The sequence below is a fragment of the Erpetoichthys calabaricus genome, chromosome 14 (genome assembly GCF_900747795.2).
Source record: "Erpetoichthys calabaricus chromosome 14, fErpCal1.3, whole genome shotgun sequence".
In the NCBI taxonomy this organism is placed as follows: Eukaryota; Metazoa; Chordata; class Cladistia; order Polypteriformes; family Polypteridae; genus Erpetoichthys; species Erpetoichthys calabaricus.
The window spans coordinates 16,580,617-16,595,011 of NC_041407.2; the positions used below are offsets into that span (position 1 = coordinate 16,580,617).

Below are 14,395 nucleotides of genomic sequence, written 5' to 3' on the forward strand. Positions count from 1 at the left end.
AATGAAACTGATTTGAATCCAAGTCTCTGTAGCCAGGATTCAACAATGTTATCCACTGTGCCACCCATTTCTAATACGTCTGGCCTGCAGATAATAAAACTGGAATAAAAAATCAATGAAGACTCTCTGAACAAGGCCCCCTTTCCAGTTTTTCTCTCTTTATTTTAGTAGGCCACAAGTCGCCCTGACGGCCTGCACTAGAAATTCCACTTCATGCTGAGGTCAACTTTAGAAGGAGCCACAAACCGTCACCCTGCTGCATTTTTTGAAGTTTCAGAAGCCCACAGCTGGTGACCTACTTTGTGTCGCCCCCTTTGCGTTTTTGTCACTTTTCACGTTCACTAACAATGACAGAAAGGCTCACTGCCGTCATTCTGGAAAGTGGGGAGTTACTGAGGATGAGCATACACAACGCAAAGACAGCAAGGGGCTTCTTTTATTTGGAACAAGGACTTTTCATTTTTCCGGGATGGTATCATTACATCTCCAGAATAAAAATATTTTTATTTCTTTTTTGTAAAATATGAAGTCAATGGGTCATAGTCACTTCATCTGCCAACTGGAAAAACAAAAGAAATGGCACCAATTGTATCTTAAAGTCACCTTGGATAAAGTTGTCAGCCTAATAATAATAATAATAATAATAATAATAATAATAATAATAATAATTGCATAGGTAATATATTAGCATCTCAGACCTGCTCCATCCAATCACAGTCACACGCTGTACCAGACATGAAGCCAAAACAAGCAGCTTTGAAGCGGAAGGCAGGAATGAACCCTGGAGAGAACAACAGGACATCGCCCACCAACCATGAAGAAGTCTGAACTGAACCCTTGAACTGCGAGACACTAAAGAAAACCCAAAATGGAGTCAACAGGAAGGATCCAGGATTGGAACTCAATTGCAGCATCACTACCCAATGTCAAATAAGAAGTCAATGGGTGATGTTCCAGATGACTACGTAGTTAATAAATTAGCATCTCAGACCCGCTCCATCCAATTCACAGTCACACGCTGGGCCAGACGTGAAGCCAAAACAAGCAGCACTGCGCACAAGGAAGGAATGAACCCCAGAAAGACCACCAGGACATCGCCCACCAACCATGAAGAAGTTTGAACTGAACCCTGGAGGTGTTAAAATGGATTCAACAGAAAGGATCCAGAATTGGAACTGAATTCAAGTCCCTGTAGATGTGAAGCAGCGTAGCTATCCAGTGTCAGATATGAAGTCAGAGGGTGATGTTACCAATGACTCAGTAGATAATGAATTAGCATCTCTGCCCTGCTCTGTCCATGTCTCGCTTACATGCTGGGCCAGACGTGAATCCTCAACAAGCAGCATTGAAGCAGAAGGCCGGAATGAACCCTGGACAGACTGCTAGGACATCACCCACCGACCACGAAGGTGTCTGAAACTGAACTCTTGAGCTGCGAGACACTAAAGAAAACCCAAAATGGAGTCAAAAGGATGGATCCAGGGCTGGAACTGAATCCAAGTGCATGAAGATGAGAGTCAGTGTTGCTATCCAGTGTCAAATTTTTGATGTTACCAAGCCAAAACAAGCAGCATTGGACAGAAGCCTAGTGAGAACACCAGGACATCATGTAATGGACATGAAGAAGTCTGAACCAAACCCTGGAGCTGTGAGACACTAAAGAAGACCCAACTGGAGTCAACAAGAAGTAACCAGGCTTAGAACTGAACCCAAGTCCATGAAGATGAGAGGCAGTGCCGTTTTCCAGTGGCAAGTATGGTGCCAGTTGGTGGTGTTACAAATGACTACATAGATAATGGATTAGCATCTCCGACCTGCTAAATCCAACTCAGAGTCACATGCTGGTCCAGACGTGAATCCAAAACAAGCAGCACTGAGCAGAAGACAGGAATGAACCCCATAGAGAGCACCAGTGCATCACCCACCGACCATGAAGAAGTCTGAACTGAACCCTGGAGGTGCTAAAATGGACTCAACAGAAAGGATCCGGGATTGGAACTGAATTCAAGTCCCTGTAGATGTGAAGCAGCGTAGCTATCCAGTGCCAGATATGAAGTCAGAGGGTGATGTTACAAATGACTCTGTAGATAATGGATTAGCATCTCGGCCCTGCTCTGTCCAATTCACACTCACATGCTAGGCCAGACGTGAATCCTCAACAAGCAGCACACAGCAAGAATGAACCCCAGAGAGAGTGACAGTACATCACACACCGACCATGAAGAAGATTAAACTGAATCCTAAACCCCCTGAGCTGTGAGACTAAATGGAGTCAGGATTGGAACTGAACTCAAGTGCACGAAGATGAGAGGCCGTGTCATTAACCAGTGTCAAATATGGAGTCAGAGGGTGATGTTACAAATGACTGCTTAGATAATGGATTAGCATCTCAGACCTGCTTTATCCGATTCACAGTGACACGTTACACCAGACAGGAAGGCAGAACATGCAGTGCCGGACAGAAGACAGGAATGCATCCTGGAGAGGCTGCTAGGACGTCACTCCACCAAACACGTAAAATGTCTGAACTGAACCCTGGAGCTGTGAGACACTAAAGAAAACCCAAAATGGAGTCAGCAGGAAGGAACCAGCGTTTTATTTCCTCACAGTTTCTCCACACTTCCGGTATTCTACGTCATTACGTCCCCCTGAGCCGACAGTCGTCATACTCAGTGTGATTTTTCTACCATAAACAATTGCAATTGCCGAGTTTGTTTCAATAAATCGCCTCTACTTTCGATTTCCATTGTTTCTTTGCGCCCCACAGGTTGAGAAACACTGGTCTACAGGTGAGTTCTCTTGGTTTGGACAACAATGGAGGCTAATACTGCTTCGAGGTGTGAAGATAAGAGGAGAACAAGGACATGGAAGGAGACAAAGGAGAACCATAGCAATGGGAAAAGCAGCCTTCAAAACTGCTAACAAACAGGATGGATTGAAGAAATGCAAATAGTCATCGTGGAATGGAGTGTTGCATTGTATGGACAATGAGGAGAGGAGATATGAATAGATTGGACTGTGGCTCAGGAGAAGAATGGAAGAAGATTAGCTGGATGGATATATTAACTACAGATAAAGGTTTAATGAACGAAGGTGCAGGCTTGAAACAGTGAGAAGAAGGCACCATAACCAGATGGGATGGGAACTAAGAGGAGACGGATGGTTGAGAACAGTGCTGGAGGGTAAACTGGAGGCAAAGAGCTCAAGAAGAAGGCCCAGGCAGGACATGTTATATTATCTGAAAGAAGACAGAGTACAACCGAGGAACTGGTGATTCAAAGTCCTGCCTTAAGGCAAATAACTGAAGAAAAAGAAAAGAGCAACAACAACTGAAACCACTAATCTCACTTCTTAGCAAATCGGTACAGACTGCTATTCAAAATGGGACAGGCTAAATTCTTAATTCTCCACACCTTGTCTCCCACAGTTGAAGCAATCCCAGCTTACGGCCAAACCCATAAGAACTTGATGGTAATGCTCCATTGAGACAGAGGGACATGAGAGGAGGCAGAGGTTGAGGCCAAGGATGAAGGCGACAAAGAGGTCAAGCGCAAAGACAAAGGAGAGTGACCTCAGATGAACGTGAGGATGTAAGAAATGTGACAAATGAGAGGAGAACATTCAGTCCATCAAGCTGACCTGTTTAGCTAAGAACAATGGCTTGACTTTGAGACAGGCTCAGCAGAAAGTGCAACCAAACCTCAATTGCTCCACAGTTGCCCATATCATATGGATGTTTAGAAATGAAAAGAGGTACAGGAACGTGCTGACAGGATTGTCTCCTATGTACACCAGTGCGGGACCCCAAATCCATTTGCGTGCGCCAATGTCCCAATTCATAATGCTGTACTCTCCCATTAAATGCACAGTCTACATTCCAGTAACGCAGTATTCAGTAATCACCCTCTTATCGTGCGTCCTTCTACAGAACTGTGAGATGACAGTGAAACACCAGAAGGCACCGACTCTTCACGCCTGAGCAAGGCGATCACCAACGGTAGCATTCAATGGCATGAAATGCAACGTGACATGGTCACCGACAGCACGATTTTCAATGGCATCCACCCAGTGAGTCTGTCTACACTGAATTGTGTCCTCTAGGAAATATGGGTAGTCAGAGCAGGAGGATGTGAAGAGACTCTAAAACTGACTTCGGGTTCAAACCCAGATGGCTACCGTCCCATTGGTGGGTAACATTGTCTAATCCAGGGGTCCCCAGCTCCAGTCCTGGAGGGCCGCAGAGGCTGCAGGTTTTCATTCCAACCCTTTCCTTAATGAGTGACCTGTTCTGGCTGTCAATTAACCCTTAAACCACCAGAACCGACTATAGTCGATTCCCAGTGCAATTTTTCAGCATGCCAGAGCTGAACAATCAGTGACGTATATTCGTTGAGCAGCCAGCTCATGACCACTGGTGCCCCCTACAGCAATGCAGTATCACTGTCCCTGGGATTGAGCCGCTGCACTAGACTAGCCTGCCAGTATCAGCGTGCTTGCGTGCCGCCAGTTCAAGCTCAGTTGGCGCAGTTGGTGATTTACCGAATTTCATCACTGGTGTCAGTTGTACCTTGTACATTTAATAATAGAATGTTGCAGTAGTTTTTTTTTTTATAGTTTTGCATAAAAAACTATATGTTCCATTAAAATTTCACTTTTCCTTGGCGAATTGTGACGTTTCCTTAAGTGTAGCAAAAAAGCATTTGGCATCCAGGGGTGCATTAAGCTCCCCCAAGTATGTGGCAGTTTAAGGGTTAACTTCTTTTGACTTGCTTTTTATGTCTAAGAGCGAGACGTCGACAGAGGGTAAGTGCAACACCCTAAAACCCTTTTTTATGGTCTCCTTCTTTTCTTTTACACTTCTCAGGCCAAAGCAATCAAGCTCATCTCACAAAAGGCAGACCTACAGCACAAGGCTGCATAATCGAACTCATCCATCCATCCATCCATCCATTATCCAACCCGCTATATCCTAACTACAGGGTCACGGGGGTCTGCTGGAGCCTATCCCAGCCAACACAGAGTGCAAGGCAGGAAACAAACCCCAGGTAGAGCACCAGCCCACCGCAGGGCACACACACCCACACACCAAGCACACACTAGGGACAATTTAGGATTGCCAATGCACCTAACCTGCATGTCTTTGGACTGTGGGAGGAAACCCATGCAGACACGGGGAGAACATGCAAACTCCACGCAAGGAGGACCTGGGAAGCAAACCCAGGTCTCCTTACTGCGAGGCAGCAGCGCTACCCATTGCGCCACCCTGCCACCATAACCAAATTCAATAATAACACAGTGCACAGATATAACATTGCTCTTGAAGACTCAGAAACCCCTGCATTGTTTCTTTTTCCTTAATTAAGTGTTGGAGCGTAAAATGCACCGAAGATTCTTACCTTGAAAGAAGGCTCTAGGAGTCGAAGGATACAGGCAAACAGAGTAATCAGTTTTTACTGCAATAAACAATAAGAAGAGTTACAGTCTATATATATAACCGTTTCTTATCACTCTGGCCTCACTGCTTACCCTGACTCCCAAACTCCAGCTCGCCCCTCTCAGGCCCTCCTTTTAGTCAGTCAGTCAGTCAGTCAGTCATTGTCCAACCTGCTATATCCAAACTACAGGGTCACAAGGGTCTGCTGGAGCCAATCCCAGCCAGCACAGGGACACAAGGCAGGAAACAATCCCCGGGCAGGGTGCCAGCCACCTGCAGGGCCCTCCATTTAGCCACCAATATTCCCTGTATCTTGTCATTCAGTACCATTCCTTGCCACCCTTTTTTCCTGGCCGGCTCCCGACCAGTATGTGTTCCCCATTTTCTGACTTCAGGCTGTCCCCATTTAACTTTCCCCCCCCCCCCCCCTTCTCCATCCTTTGGGTTATGAAATATTGGTAGCTCCTGTCTGATCTCATTAACAAAGAAATATGGCATATGCCTGAATTGCTTAGCATACCTGATCAGTTGTATCTACTTGTGTTAATACATCCATCCATCCATCCATTTTCTAACCCGCTGAATCCGAACACAGGGTCACGGGGGTCTGCTGGAGCCAATCCCAGCCAACACAGGGCACAAGGCAGGAACCAATCCCGGGCAGGGTGCCAACCCACCGCAGGACACACACAAACACACACTAGGGCAAATTTAGAATCGCCAATCCACCTAACCTGCATGTCTTTGGACTGTGGGAGGAAACCGGAGTGCCCGGAGGAAACCCACACAGACACGGGGAGAACATGCAAACTCCACGCAGGGTGTTAATACAGGATCTTTTAATTTTTCATATTAGCATCCATCCATTATCCAACCCGCTATATCCCAACTACAGGGTCACGGGGGTCTGCTGGAGCCAATCCCAGTCAACACAGGGTGCAAGGCAGGAACAAACCCCAGGCAGGGCGCCAGCCCACCACAGGACACACACACACACCAAACACACACACATGGGACAATTTAGGATCACCAATGCACCGAACCTGCATGTCTTTGGACTGTGGGAGTGAAACCCACGCAGACACGGGGAGAACATGCAAACTCCACTCAGAGAGGACCCAGGGTAGCAAGCCACAGGTCTCCTTACTGCCAGGCAGCAGCGCCACCCACTGCGCCCTCCATATTAGCAGCCAAACAATAATGAGATACAAAGTGAACCAAAACAGGACCAGCAAACTGTGTCCATCACATAACGTCCGAAAATAAAGAAAGGTGAAGGTCTCAGGAATGCTGATCTGTTCGGGTCCACAAAACATTTGACCAGAGCTCATAGAAAAGAGAAAATCAACAATTTCGGAAATGTCTGCTAATGCACAATGAGAGCAGCAACAAGCCATGGAATTAAAGAACAGGGGGTTTAGTTAGCAACAAGAATCGACAACTGGTTGGAGTTTGAGGCCCTGACTTAGTTGGTCTTCTGTTGGCTCCCTCACTCCACATTTCATTTCTGTTTGGGTGCCATTTAAGGAAAAACATGACGCAATTCAGAGAAATGATGAACAAATCCTACAAAAGTTCAACTGAAATTAATTCAAAAAAAGTTAATTAGTAGCAAAAACAATGCACTAATTAAGAAAAGGGTTGGAATGAAAACCTGCAGCCACTGGGGCCCTCCAGGACGGGAATTGGGGGACCCCTGCTCTAATCGATTACCAGAAGAAGAATGAAATGACACAGGGCGACTGAGCGGGCAGCACTTCCTGACTGTGACGTGTCTGCATGTTCTCTCTGGGGGTCTCAGTCTCGTGTGAAAGAGTGTAGGTGCAGCTGGGATTTGTGGCTTTCAACTCTGTTTGCCCGTCACTTTCTCCCGTGTCCCCCCCTGGTACTGCCTTCTGAGTTATACATTTATTAATTTCACAAACCTTCTTGTGCCAACAGCGGATGGTGAGGGCATCAAGTCTAACACAACTCTACAGTTAACCGTTTTTTTAGAGGTGAGATGAAACTGAAGTGTTGGTGGTATGAAGAGAAGCTGGGGTTTGAACCCGGAACCCTGGACTGGTAAGGCAGGTTTGTCCATTGCTATGCCATTCCAGAAACGCTAAGAACTTTCATCACAAATTTAGAGCTATTAGGTAATGGTTAGGGTGGCACTGAGGCACAATGTTAGTGCTGTGTGGAGTTTGCATGTTCTCTCCATGTGCATGTGGGCTTCCGTCTGGTGCTTCGGTTTCCTCCCACAGTTCAAAGGCATGCAGGTTAGGTGGTGCTGGTGTGGATACGCTCCTGCCTTCTGCCATAGAAGTGGGTATGTAAGTGGGTTTGGTGATGGATGGAGGGATGGATGGATAGTAAATAGTTTATCATGTACCCTACAAGCTGTGCCCACCTCACAGATAAGTTCAGCATGGGATAGAGAAACAGAACATCAGGTATTTGAGATGTTACACCTCTGATCTCAAAAGCTGCAGATATCTTCCCAGCCCTTTTGATTAACAGACAATACCATGATAGCCCACACTTCAACTGTCCAGCTGTCTTTAGTGTATTCCCTCCTGGTCACCAATGCAAACTGGCACAGATATACCAGTGACCTGCCCGCTTGAACCTGCAGGTTCATGAACGATCACCTACCTGGGTGCAGCTGCTGCAGATCACCTTCCAGTGTCCGCCTATGGAAGCTCATCCACAAACTTCACTCTTCTTAGCTGGACTCTCCAGGCATCTTCATGCAGCACACGAGACACACAGACCAGCTGTGGACTGGCTAAGTGATGTGTCCTCTTGAATGAAGGAGCAACTGACGCTCAAGACCAGAATGCTAACAGACAGGCCAGCTGTTTTCTGTTCTTTATTTTTAATTTGGCCAGTAGAGAGGTGAGTGCAGGTGAGCACAGACACAGCGGACTGGAGGAGCTGCCCTAAGTTGGAGCTCTCTGGTTAAACATTGACACCTCCTCTGGTGGGTGGGAAACGCAGCTACACACGCATGATGTTTGCAGCCTTAGCAGTTCTGCTTCAGTGAGCTCTGAAAAGCTTTCACTTGCAACACAGCTTGTAAACAAGAAATACCTCAGCGTGCATTCCTGCGTTTCTGCTGCTCATTCAACTGATTAACCCGTGAGAGGCCTCTGCTCAGCACTCCGAGGACACTTCCATACTGGGACTGGGCTGAGCTCCCGGCTCCGGCTCCTCAACAACTCCATTGTCTTTATGGCAGACCCATCACACAACCCTAGGCAATACTCTGGAACACTGCTTGTGTGGGGGGTGTGTGAAATATTAGGTCTTCACAGCGGTGCAAATCATAGCCGTCCTGCCTGTTTTGGGGTCTTTTGAAAGTTTGGAGAGGAGCAGACCTTGATGATTGTGTGCTGAAAGGCACTATAAAAGAGATAGATAGATAGATAGATAGATAGATAGATAGATAGATAGATAGATAGATAGATAGATAGATAGATAGATAGATAGATAGTTGTAAAAGGCAATATGTGATAGATAGATAGATAGATAGATAGATAGATAGATAGATAGATAGATAGATAGATAGATAGATAGATAGATAGATAGATGTAAAAGGCACTATATAATAGATAGATAGATAGATAGATAGATAGATAGATAGATAGATAGATAGATAGATAGATAGATAGATGTAAAAGGCACTATATAATAGATAGATAGATAGATAGATAGATAGATAGATAGATAGATAGATAGATAGATAGATAGATAGATAGATAGATGTGAAAGGCACTATATAATAGATAGATAGATAGATAGATGTAAAAGGCACTATATAATAGATAGATAGATAGATAGATAGATAGATAGATAGATAGATAGATAGATAGATAGATAGATAGATAGATAGATAGATAGATAGATGTGAAAGGCACTATATAATAGATAGATAGATAGATAGATAGATAGATAGATAGATAGATAGATAGATAGATAGATAGATAGATAGATAGATAGATAGATAGATAGATAGATATGAAAGGCACTATATAATAGATAGATAGATAGATAGATAGATAGATAGATAGATAGATAGATAGATAGATAGATAGATAGATAGATAGATAGATAGATTGATAGATAGATAGATAGATAGATAGATAGATAGATAGATAGATAGATAGATAGATGTGAAAGGCACTATACAGTGTTACAACAGAGGGAGAATAGCCACAGTAAGAGAATTGGCCAACAGCATGACGTTCACTCTGGATGAACTCCAGAGAACCTCTGTGGAGATGGGAGAAGATTCCAGAAGGCCATTGCCATTCCTACAGTGAGGCATCGTGATGTGGAGATGGGGACTGAGAGACTGGAAAGTCCAGAGATATCCTTAATGAAAGCCTGCTGGTAGAGCGCTCAGGACGTCAGAGTGGGCCGAAGGTTCACCTTGTAACAGGACAAGGACCCTAACCACAAAACAAGTGCATTTTCAATCCTGTTTGTTTTACCAAATAGTAAAGAGAAGACACACACACGCCTACACACAGATACACACACCCATTACTATAAAAACAAAAGTAAAACATGGCTCATAAGTTAAATATTCTCAAACTTCAGCCTCAGAACTTATTATCTTGTAATCCCACGCCAAGTCTGGGGTTGGCGCTCCCACTCCCTGCCTCTCCTTTCCTTTCACCCCCAGAGTAGAAGATGGATGGCATGAGGACTGCTGACATCACTTCTGATTCCAGGACCCCTGAACTTGCCTCTTCTTGCTGGAGCAGTTCAAAAAGGACGTCACCACCACAACTTGGTAGTCTTGTCTTCGACCCACCCCTGTAAAGATGTCACGCGGCAGCCTGGCTGTTTTCTTTTTGCTGTTTGTGAAAATATGAAAGTCTGTTCCATTATGGGATTGTTCTGTTGCTGTTGGCACAAAGACATCGTCCTAGTCTGTAATATGAGATTTTCTTACCAGTGGGAAGTCTGTGTCTTTTTATCTGCAACAAAGACGTTGCTCTGTTTAATAGCATTTACTAAGGTGATTCTTATCAGTATGAGCTGGGAGTTCTTTATATGGTGATGTGTGTCATCTTGCAGATGAGAGATCTGAGCAGGAATGCAGCTTTCAGTTTAGAAGTTGTTGGAGATTAGGCTAATTTTCTTTATGGTGTCAATTCAGTGACATCCCAGTGCAGGCCCCATGGGTATTTGTAAAACAAAAAAAAAAACTAAAGAAATGGCTTGTACAGTGGATTTGGAAAGTATTCAGACCTCTTCACTTTCTACACACTTCTTTGTGTTGTAGGATTAGTTGTTAATGGAATAATACAGGCTAATGTTTGTGATACACCCTCTGTTGGAATGACAAGTGCAATGCTTTTCGTTACTACCAATGTCTGTAATGCACCATCTGTTGGAATGGCAGAGATGTGGCAATCAGATACACACACATATTGGGTTGTAGATTTAATGTTAAAGGAAAAAATACATACAAGCGTAATAGTTAACGCTTGTGATGCACCATCTGTTGGAATGACAAGTGCATTTCATTACTACAAATGTTTGTGATGCATCAATTGCCAGAATGGCAGAGACATAGTAATTGGATGAACACACACATTGTTTTACAAATTTAATATTAAACGAAATAATAAATGTTAACGGTTGTGATGCGCCATCTGTTGTAATGACAAGTGCAATGCGTTTTATTACTGCCAACGTTTGTGATTCACCATCTATTGGAATGACAAAATATGGAAACTGGATGGACACACACATTGTGCTGTAGATTTAATGTTAAATGAAATAATAAATGTAAATATTTTTGATGTGCCATATGTTGGAATGACAAAAACAATGCATTTTATTATAATAAATGCTTGTGGTGCATCATAAGTTGGAATAGCAGGGACATAGAAATTGGATGGACACAAAGATTGTTTTGTAGGTTTAATTTTAAATGAAATAATAAATGTTAATGTTTGTGATGCACCATCTGTTGGAATGATAAAGATATAACAACCAGGTGGACACACATTGCATTGTAGATTTAATTTTAAATGAAATAATAAATGCTCACCCTTGTGATGCACTGTCTGTTGGAATGAAAAAAACATGGCAACACACAGATTGTGTTGTAGATTTAATGTTAAATGGAAAAATAGATATAAACATTTTTGATGTGCCATATGTTGGAATGACAAAAGCAATGCATTTTATTATGATAAATGTTTGTGATGCATCACATGTTGGAATAATAGGGGCATTGAAATTGGATGGACACACAGATTGTTTTTTAGATTTAGCTTTAAATGAATTAATAAATGTTAACGTTTATGATGCACCATCTGTTGGAAAGACAAAAACATAGCAACCAGATTGACACACAGATTGTGTTGTAGATTTAATGTTGAATGTAATAATAGATGTAAACATTTTTGACGTGCCATATGTTGGAATGACAAAAGCAATGCATTTTATTACGATAAATGCTTGTGATGCATCATATGTTGGAATAACAAGGACATGGCAACCAGATGGACACACACATTGTGTTCTAGATTTAATGTTGAATGGAATAATAAATGTAAACATTTGTGATGTGCCATATGTTGGAATGACAAAAGCAATGCATTTCATTATGATAAATGTTTGTAACGCATCATCTGTTGGAATGACAGAGACATAGCAAATGGATGGACTGACACACATTGTCATGAATTAATAGTTATTAACATTTTGTGATGCGCCAGCAGTCAAATGTGTCCCAGGAGTATGGGACATGTCCTACTCTGGAACGCTAAGGAAACTGAGTTTATTTTGTCTTGAGCAGAGAAGGTTACGTGGAGAATAATCCAGATGTTCAGAATTCTTAAACACACCAGTAAAACGGACTCATTCGAATTCTTTCAATTAATCGTCGAATCTTGCATGGGATGGCGCCAGTGGAAATCAAGAAGAAATGCGTTTAGGACTGAAGACAGGACACACTTTTTTACAGAAAAAAACCTGGAACAAGCTAACCCTGACAACCTTTAAGAAATGTCTGGATGAGTCGTTGGCCTAGAGATGAGCTTTTAACCAATCAAACAAGCCCCGATGGACCGAATGGTCTCCTCTCATTCCTCAGTCTTCTAGCATGTGTATATTCTTCTTATGTAATTGTGTTAGGGCCATAAAAAATTGCATTAGTGCCAGAAATCAGGTAGCACCGTATTGTGGGGAACAGCCCGGACACAGACAGGTAGACATGATGATTTCACCACACACACGTTTATTTACAATATTTACATTAATATGGTGCACAATACCCAGTGCCGCAGCACCAATCACCCCTTCAGTCCTGGCCACACAACACAATGCCTTCAGAGTCTCTGGTCCGCCTCCACTCCTCTCCACCGAGCTTCGTCCACTTCCACCCGACTCTTGCCATTGACTGGAGGGAGGCAGCCCCTTTTATACCCCCCCGGATGGGCTCCAGGTGCTTCCCGACACTCTTCCGTTGACACTCCCTTGTGTGGCGGAAATGCCGGCTGTGCAACTGGAAGGACTCGTGTGTCCCTGCTCCTCTTACCCCCAGCACTTTCGGGTGTGGCGGAAGTGCTGAGGTCCAGGGCTCCCAAGGCATTGGGGCGCCCCCTGGCAGTGGCCACGGGCCCCTACAGGGTTGAGCTTCCCAGCTCTGTACCCGTGGCCCCCAAAGCAACCAGGGCTGTCACCCCCTCATGTTCTGGAGGAGGTACAAGCCCTCCTCCGGTCCTCCTGGGCATCCCAGCCGGGCATGAACCCCAGCCGGATGCCACAGTACTTAAAATGGTGCTTGTTGGTTTCCTTCATGTATTTCTCCCTTTACATTCCATGTGTGACATTTCCGTTTCATAACTTGGCTGGATCTTGCTTCATACATGGCCTCGTCTGTTGATTTAGAATGCCACAGTGAGGTGTAAGTGATGTTGCGCTCACTCTTACCTCCAGTTAGGAAGTGCTATGTTTAGGTCCAGTATATGTCCAGTAACACCTACTGCCAAACTAAGAGCTCTCTCTACTAAGAGAGTCTTATGTCTGCTGCTGTGATCTCACCTCTCGGCCTATTTCATCCTAGACGGTTACCATTCTCAAGTAGACAAACAGCAGCTGTTCGAACTGAGTGGCCTTTTAGGTTTGCACAATGTTTGCTTTTGTGCAGGTTGCCTAAGGCAAGTGAAATGGTAGGCATCCTCCCAGAAAACATATTTCATCAGCACTGCATTATGACTATCATTGTATCTCCTAAGAACACCTTCATCCAAATTGAGGTGCAAGATGGAGGCACACTACAATTATTATGTGACTTGCTGAGCTTTTACCCCTTGGGATTAATAATCTATCTATCTATCTATCTATCTATCTATCTATCTATCTATCTATCTATCTATCTATCTATCTATCTATCTATCTATCTATCTATCTATCTATCTATCTATCTATCTATCTATCTATCTATCTATCTATCTATCTTATCCTGCCTACCACACTAAAATTAAAATAAATCTATCTATGCTATCCTGCCTACTGTACTAAAATTAATATATATATATATATCTATATAGTGCCTTTCATCTATCTATCTATCTATCTATCTATCTATCTATCTATCTATCTATCTATCTATCTATCTATCTATCTATCTATCTATCTAATCCCGCCTACTACGCTAAAATTAAAATCTATCTATCTATCTATCTATCTATCTATCTATCTATCTATCTATCTATCTATCTATCTATCTATCTTATCCTGCCTACCACACTAAAATTAAAATAAATCTATCTATGCTATCCTGCCTACTGTACTAAAATTAATATATATCTATCTATATAGTGCCTTTCATCTATCTATCTATCTATCTATCTATCTATCTATCTATCTATCTATCTATCTATCTATCTATCTATCTATCTATCTATCTATCTATCTATCTATCTATCTATCTATCTATCTAAACTCAAA

At 43.2% G+C, this 14,395-nt stretch overlaps 1 protein-coding gene across 2 annotated transcripts in view; it reads right to left on the reverse strand.

The window, feature by feature from the left end:
- Positions 1-8,462, reverse strand: part of kcnj16a (potassium inwardly rectifying channel subfamily J member 16a) — a 59,670-nt gene extending 51,208 nt beyond the window's left edge. For both annotated transcript variants that reach the window (XM_028791751.2, XM_051918965.1), the window contains exon 1: positions 8,072-8,462. The gene's annotated coding sequence lies outside the window, so the exon portion shown is untranslated. The remainder of the gene's footprint in view (positions 1-8,071) is intronic.
- Between the last annotated feature and the right edge of the window lie 5,933 nt (positions 8,463-14,395).